Here is an 8,744-nt window from a genome sequence, read left to right as displayed (position 1 = left end):
TGATTGCAGGGGGTCTGATAACTAGGGCCCCTGCGATCATCGGGACAGGCCCCCGACGCTCTCATTGAGGAGCGTGTGTCTTTTACCGGTAGACGGCATGCGCTCCATTCATTTCTATGGGAGGCCCGATGAGGACCGAGAGCTGTACTCAAGTCTTTTCGGCGCTCCCATATAAATGAATGGGGCCTGCTCCAGTGATCGCGCAGGGGCCCCAGTTGTCGGACACCCCCCCACCGCCACCCCCGTTCTATGGCCTCGTTCACACTGCCATCGGGCTCCATTAGGTGGCGCTTTGTCAGCAGTTCCGTCAAGTTTAGCGGAGAAAATAACAGTGTCTTTCTCTCCGCTACATTCCTGTAAAATTACCAGGCCACCAATGGACCCCATGCAAGTGAATGGGGGCTATCGGGCAGTAGCTGTTTGCATTTGACCCGTTTCAGGGTCCGATCAGCTAAAAAAAACAAAACGGTCGGATGCAAATGGCAGTGTGATCCTAGTCTATAACAGTCCGATAATCCAGACCATCTGATAATCCGCCACCTCTCTTGTCTCATTTATATTGTGTTATAAAGGAATTTTAATAATATGGTTCTTACAGTTCTAGGTTTAATTTAGGAATGTGTAATTGTGGTGACACAAGGTTCCAGATATAATTGTCAGGTTGTGATGCCAGGGCACCGTTAGCCTATACACCATCCGAGGTGGAGACAGCTTCTCCTGGGTTAGGCACTGCGGCAAGAAACACACAGATGCCGGGTTACGGATAACTGTCTTAGGCAGGTGTAGATGGGGATGCAGTGCTGGGACTTATGGTGCTTTTCACCCACTTGAATTATATAGACTTGAGATTTGAGACTTGAAGACATCCCAAGCTGACTAGGATTTTGACAAGGTCCAATTACTAACACCGCCAGGGTAGGACTCACCATGGCGGAACACTTGCAGAATGGCAGGGCTGCAGAATGGATGGACCTCAGTATAACCACACTTCTTCCAACTCCTCTGCACACTGTACTGGAGCTCTGCTCTATTCTGGGGCAATTCTCCCCCTCCTCTCCTACACTTGTGGTGCCCCGGCACCGTATTTCATACTGTGCCTTGGTAGGGGGGGGGGGGGGGGGGTCCCCAAAGTCAGAGTCCCTAGGACTGTGGGGGTCCGCTTCCCTAGTTAGCCCCTAGTCACCCCTTAGTAGGTTAATATTTATAACCATTGTCATTGTAAATATGTATATTGCATTACTCACTTATTTGGCGTCGCAGGACGTTAGGTCATGTGACCCGTTACTTAGAACTCTATGGTATGTTGAAGGACCTTAGGTGGTTCTTGTGTCACATGTTCACCCACAATGCCGTGTAATGGTGAGTGACAGTTGTTATGAACCAATCCAAAACGGCCAGCCCCTGCCCATAAAAGGGAGCTGCGGCCATTATTCGCTCTCTTGGGTTGCTGTTACTGAACGAGGTAGGACCTCCGCAACTTTCAAGTACGTTTTCTAGGCCAAAGCCTTGCGGCCTCGGCCTATACCAAGGCGGTTATACTTCAATAATTCCCTGATACTCTCCGCAAGATCACTGGACCTAAATTCACCCCTAAATCCAGCGGATCTATGCTACGGAATCTTCTAATAGCTAAATTGAGCTTATCTGATCCCAACCGTCAATCGCTGATCAACTAGAAATAGACTCTGTTATCTGGACTGTTATTGCTATTGTCTGCTTCAGAAAATCTTCAGTAAAAGTTCCTGCAAGTTTTCCGTTAAACAGTGGTTGTGGACAATCCATTTATTTCACACTCGCCTATTGCTCTTGGGAAGGGTGGCGATAGGCCATAGCAACATCACAGTATTTAACCTTCACCCTGGTATCACGAGTGACAAGGGTTAACAGCGCCCTTTATTATCCCGAACAGCAACACCCCAACTACCCTACACCCCACCAAGGCACCACACACTATATACAGGAGAATTTGGTGTTCCCATTGGGCAGACAGGTGTCATCTGGTTACTACTGCATCTCCCTCTTAAAAGTACCGTACATAAATAATACAAAATACAGTGAATATAATAAAGTGCAGGAGCAGCAGACATGCCTGAGGAGATCTGCAGCCCACATGACAGCCTTTGGTGCAGGGACACCACATAATGATGTTTTAAAGGGATACTTTTCAAATCAACTGGTGCCAAAAAGTGAAACAGATTTGTAAATTGCTTCTATTAAAAAATCGTAATCCTTCCAGTACTTATCAGCTGCTTTATACTGGAGAGGAAGTAAGTTGAGTTGTTCTTTTCAGTCTGACCACAGTGCTCTCTGCTGACACCTCTGTCCATATCAGGAACTGTCCAGAGCAGGAGAGGTTTGCTCCTACACTGGACAGTTCCTGACATGGACAGAGGTGTCAGCAGAGAGCACTGTGGTCAGACAGAAAAGAACAACTCAATTTCCTCTGTAGTATACAACAGTTGATAAGTACTGGAAAGATTAAATGGGCACTGCCACCAACTTTATTTTTTGATATGTTGTAGTACTTATGTACTACAACATATCTCTAATATACTTTTATTATTATTATTATTGTTTATTAAAATAGTTTAATTTACATTTGAAAACTGGCCACTAGGGGTCTCCCTCCTAGTGGCCGGCTGCAGCCTGGCGTGACGTCACGCCTGAAAAAGGACTGATGCGGCCGGGCATCGGTCCTTTTTCATTTAGCCTGCGCTCGCTCCCTGCCTGTCAAAAAGACAGGCAGGGAGCGAGCACATTGGCTCCCCGGCCACTGGCTGGGAGGCCACTCCTCCCGCACATCGCCGCCGCCTCCTCCGCCTCGTCGCTGCCGCTGTCCCTGCACGCCCGGACTCTGCAGTAAGTGTAATGGGGGGGGGGTTGTTGTGATGGAGGGAACGGGGTATTGGGTGGGGGGGGAGGGAGACGGAGGGGACGGGCTAGCGCCGCATGTAACTAATAGTTTATCTACACAGGGTGCCTCCAACTGTTTCAATACTGCAAAAGGTGTCAGGGCAAGCTGGGAGTTGTAGTGATGAAACAGCTGGAGGCACCCTGTGTAGATGAACTGAGGGCGGAAGTCCTCCCCAGCAGGCATCAGTGACGTGGTGCCTGCTGGGGAAGTCTGCCTGGTAGTGAGCACACTGCCAGGCGGACAAAAAGCATTTTTAATATAGTAAAAATAAAAATTAAAAGCAGGGAGGGGTTAGGGATAGAAGGGCAATAGGCAGGGACAGAAAAAAAAATAGGATGGTGGGAGCTACCCTTTAAGATGTTTTAATAGAAGTAATTTACAAATCTGTTTAACTTTCTGGAGCCAGTTGAGTTGAAAAAAAATAAAAAAAAAGTATATAATATGATGTTGTTGTTTTATACTATGATATACATTGTTCATGTAGTTTGGGGTTTTTACTTCAGTTTGATGTGCCGCTGAGGGGGCGGCTCTGGGGAACGTAGCGCTGACGTTATACGGTGACGTCCATGTAGAAAGTATCTGCTCTCTGCGCCATTGAGGGAGTTGGAAGTTTGCCTCCGGTCCCTGAGTACGGGCTTCTACCCATGCGCACTGCGCTTCTGGTTTCTGTTCACAGTCTCTTGACAGGAAAGGAAGGTGAGTGACGGGGAGCGTGTCCTTGTGTACCGGGAGAGCAGCTGTGCTCGGGGTACCGGTGACCGACCGGGCTGTCCTGGGCTCTGGAGCGGTCATTGGTGGGGGCGACGTGTCCTTTACTTGGCGACTATGATACATCTGGACTGTATACAGCAGTGCACGGTATATACCGACCTGCAGCCTCTATACAATGGGCTCACAGATCAGAAGTGCAGGCAGAGCCGCCGCCGTGTGAACAGTGCGCAGTACATATATACCGTATACACATAGATACAGCTGTCAGCATACATACACTATGTATACACGTGTACATGGACACCAGTATACAGGGGATGTACACAGAGCTGGGTACCAGTATACAGGGGATGTACACAGAGCTGGGTACCAGTATACAGGGGATGTACACAGAGCTGGGTACCAGTATACAGGAGACGTACACAGAGCTGGGTACCAGTATACAGGGGATGTACACAGAGCTGGGTACCAGTATACAGGGGATGTACACAGAGCTGGGTACCAGTATACAGGGGATGTACACAGAGCTGGGTACCAGTATACAGGGGATGTACACAGAGCTGGGTACCAGTATACAGGGGATGTACACAGAGCTGGGTACCAGTATACAGGGATGTACACAGAGCTGGGTACCAGTATACAGGGGATGTACACAGAGCTGGGTACCAGTATACAGGGGATGTACACAGAGCTGGGTACCAGTATACAGGGGATGTACACAGAGCTGGGCACCAGTATACAGGGGATGTACACAGAGCTGGGTACCAGTATACAGGGGATGTACACAGAGCTGGGTACCAGTATACAGGAGACGTACACAGAGCTGGGTACCAGTATACAGGGGATGTACACAGAGCTGGGTACCAGTATACAGGGGATGTACACAGAGCTGGGTACCAGTATACAGGGGATGTACACAGAGCTGGGTACCAGTATACAGGGGATGTACACAGAGCTGGGTACCAGTATACAGGGGATGTACACAGAGCTGGGTACCAGTATACAGGGATGTACACAGAGCTGGGTACCAGTATACAGGGGATGTACACAGAGCTGGGTACCAGTATACAGGGGATGTACACAGAGCTGGGCACCAGTATACAGGGGATGTACACAGAGCTGGGTACCAGTATACAGGGGATGTACACAGAGCTGGGTACCAGTATACAGGAGACGTACACAGAGCTGGGTACCAGTATACAGGAGACGTACACAGAGCTGGGTACCAGTATACAGGGGATGTACACAGAGCTGGGTACCAGTATACAGGGGATGTACAGAGAGCTGGGCACCAGTATACAGGGGATGTACACAGAGCCTGGTACCAGTATACAGGAGACGTACAGAGATCCGGGTACCAGTATACAGGGGATGTACAGAGAGCTGGGCACCAGTATACAGGAGACGTACACAGAGCTGGGCACCAGTATACAGGGGACGTACACAGAGCTGGGTACCAGTATACAGGGGACATACACAGAGCTGGGTACCAGTATACAGGGGATGTACAGAGAGCTGGGCACCAGTATACGGGGGATGTACAGAGAGCTGGGTACCAGTATACAGGGGATGTACACAGAGTTGGGTACCAGTATACAGGGGACATTTGCAGATCCGGGTACCAGTATACAGGGATGTACACAGAGCTGGGCACCAGTATACAGGGGATGTACACAGAGCTGGGCACCAGTATACAGAGGATGTACACAGAGTTGGCTACCAGTATACAGGGGATGTACAGAGAGCTGGGCACCAGTATACAGGGGATGTACACAGAGTTGGGTACCAGTATACAGGGATGTACAGAGAGCTGGGCACCAGTATACAGGGTATGTACACAGAGTTGGGTACCGGTATACAGGGGACATTTGCAGATCCGGGTACCAGTATACAAGGATGTACACAGAGCTGGGCACCAGTATACAGGGGATGTACACAGAATTTGCTACCAGTATACAGGGGATGTACACAGAGCTGGGCACCAGTATACAGGGGATGTACACAGAGTTGGGTACCAGTATACAGGGATGTACAGAGAGCTGGGCACCAGTATACAGGGTATGTACACAGAGTTGGGTACCAGTATACAGGGGACATTTGCAGATCCGGGTACCAGTATACAGGGATGTACACAGAGCTGGGCACCAGTATACAGGGGATGTACACAGAATTTGCTACCAGTATACAGGGGATGTACAGAGAGCTGGGCACCAGTATACAGGGGATGTACACAGAGTTGGGTACCAGTATACAGGGATGTACAGAGAGCTGGGCACCAGTATACAGGGTATGTACACAGAGTTGGGTACCAGTATACAGGGGACATTTGCAGATCCGGGTACCAGTATACAGGGATGTACACAGAGCTGGGCACCAGTATACAGGGGATGTACACAGAGTTGGGTACCAGTATACAGGGGATGTACAGAGAGCTGGGCACCAGTATACAGGGGATGTACACAGAGTTGGGTACCAGTATACAGGGATGTACAGAGAGCTGGGCACCAGTATACAGGGGGACACCATTGTACCATTTTATAGGTGGACTGACACAGCCGGGCCCCCTGTTCAGAAACAGCTACAAAAAGTTGGCAACTATTACACCAAGAAATGTGCAAGTAAAAACTCTTGTCCACATTCACACAGTGTAGATTTGGTCACAACACTTAGGGAAGAAGTTGAGCGGTTTCCCATAGCAACCAATCAGATTCCAGCTTTCATTATTTAGATGCCTTTTTAAACAAGGAAGTTGATTGGTTACTATGGGCAGCTGCTCCACTTTTTCTGTGCACAGTATTTGATAAATATCTTCTATCCAAGTCAAAAATACGAGTCAAACCTGTCACAGAAAGTGCATAATGAAACGATGCAAAATACTGACCAATTGGGGGGAGATTTATCAAAACCTGCCCAGTGGAAAAGTTTCCCAGTTGCCCATAGCAACCAATCAGATGGCTTCTTTCATTTTTCGCAAGACCTCTGCAAAATAAAAGAAGCAATCTGATTGGTTGCTATGGGCAACTGGGCAACTTTTCCTTTGCACAGGTTTTGATAAATCTCCCCCCAAATCTTCACTGTGTGACCAGGGCCTAGGACCACTGAACGACAACTATGAGTTAGCCGGTATTTTTTATTTTTTTTGTTTAAACCATAGCATCCTGACTTCTAACTAAAAAGCACCATTAAAGTGATCTAACTTTAATTATTTCCAATCCAATGAGTAAGGTCCGAGGAGTAGTAGTATGGCACCGGGGCTAATACAAGGCTGCGTATGCCACACAGACATGTTTACCGGAGTCTAGGCTTGGTTTGTAGTGAGATTGGCAAATATATTATCATAAAGATCAGCAAGTGCTGTACCTAATTGTGCACATAGTATTGATATGAGTACCGAGACTGTACGGCTGGTAATGTGCAGTGAGCAGCCATTGTTCACGCTATTGCTCCCGAGGATCTGGTTACCCCCTCAGGGTTTAGACTTGGATTTTAATTTACAGTGAAATGTCCTTTTATATAAACACAATGAGCAAACTAAACCCATGTGTGGGGTGAGGTTACATAGAAATTCATATTGCTGGAGGACAGGTTGCAAAATATATATTTAACACTTCATTATATCTGTTTTAACTAACAACCAATATGGCTACCATTATAGCTCCTGTAGGTTGTGTAACTCTGCTTTGCCAGAATCCAGAATTGCAAAATGCCTGGCTAAGGGTCTATTCACACGTACAGTATTCTGTGCAGATTTGATGCGCAGGATTTCAAGCTGTGCTCAGTCATTCAGTTTACATTGAAATCTGCAGCAGAAAATCTTGCGCATTAAATCTGCGCAGAATACTGTACGTGTGAATAGACCATAAAGGGGCAAATTATCTTCTATTATCCCATACATTCATATGACAAAATCACAGTGGCAGTCCTAGATCACAGTGCGATACTGCAGTAATGCAGGAGAGGGCAGATTTGGCATTCAGATAAGTAAAGAGGTAAGATATGCCATTTTTTTTATGATTGGTAGGGGTCTGACCTCTGGAACCCCCACGGACATGAGAATGAAGATGCTGCAGTTTTGCACCCCTCCTCACAGTCTTTCCTTGCTCAGTGAAGCTTCTGGCCTCTCAGCTGTACAGGGAACCACAACACGGCCTATTGAAGGGAATCAGCGTGGAAGCCCCTTTGTGGATCAATGGGGGTTCCAGAGGTCAGACCCCCACCAATCATAGTATATCCTAGTGATATACTGTCATTTTTTTTAGATGGGAACACTCTTGTATTGGGTATATAGGCTATATATAAACCACTTTCTCAGAAACAAAAATAAATCTTGTCCTACCATTACCACACAGCAGAATTCCACCTCAAATTAAAGCCCATAGACTTATATGGGATTCTACACTCCCATTCACAGTTCTCAATATCTGCCTGCACAAGCGGAAATTCAGAAGTGTGAATGGGGGTGCGGAATCCCATAGTAGTCTATGGGCTTTAATTTGAGGTGGAATTCCGCAAGCGGAAATTCTGCCGTGTGAATAGACCTTTATGATCACAGGGGACCGATCATTGAGACAGAACGGCAGTCACACACAGTTTGTGGATGTCTCTTGTTCAGCCAGGTTCTAAAGTTCACATATACAGTGATTCCTCAACTTACAATGGCCTCAACATACAATAGTTTCAACATACAATGGTCTTTTCTGGACCATTGTAAGTTGAAACCAGACTCAACATACAATGTTATGGACAGTCCAGATCTGTGATACCTGTCAATGAACTGACCAATCAGAATGGGCATTCACTGGTAAAACTCCTGTATTACTGAAGCGTATGCACTGACTGGTGTCTGGTAGCGCCTCCCTACAGTACAGGGAGGTACTACATGTTTTGTACTACTCTTTGGGCCAGGGTTAGCTGCTCTTTTGGATACCAGGTGAGGGCGGCTCCATGTTACTTTTTTTTTAGGACATTCCGGGGACTGTACAGGACCCCAAAGAAGCTCCTGTCCTCTACATAGACCAGTGCTTCCCAAGCAGGGTGCCCCCAGCTGTTGCAAAACTACAACTCCCAGCATGCCCGGACAGCCTTTGGCTGTCCGGGCATGCTGGGAGTTGTAGTTTTG

At 47.5% G+C, this 8,744-nt stretch overlaps 1 protein-coding gene across 1 annotated transcript in view; it reads left to right on the top strand.

Annotated features, from left to right (window-relative positions):
* The first annotated feature begins 3,484 nt into the window (after positions 1-3,484).
* NT5C2 (5'-nucleotidase, cytosolic II) overlaps positions 3,485-8,744 on the top strand; it is a 111,300-nt gene continuing 106,040 nt past the window's right edge. Inside the window, exon 1 of the mRNA XM_056529660.1 lies at positions 3,485-3,610. The gene's annotated coding sequence lies outside the window, so the exon portion shown is untranslated. The remainder of the gene's footprint in view (positions 3,611-8,744) is intronic.

This window comes from Hyla sarda, chromosome 7 (genome assembly GCF_029499605.1).
Source record: "Hyla sarda isolate aHylSar1 chromosome 7, aHylSar1.hap1, whole genome shotgun sequence".
NCBI classification, from domain to species: Eukaryota; Metazoa; Chordata; class Amphibia; order Anura; family Hylidae; genus Hyla; species Hyla sarda.
The sequence above is the reverse complement of the archived record's forward strand: the minus strand, read 5'-3'. Positions and strand labels throughout refer to the sequence as shown.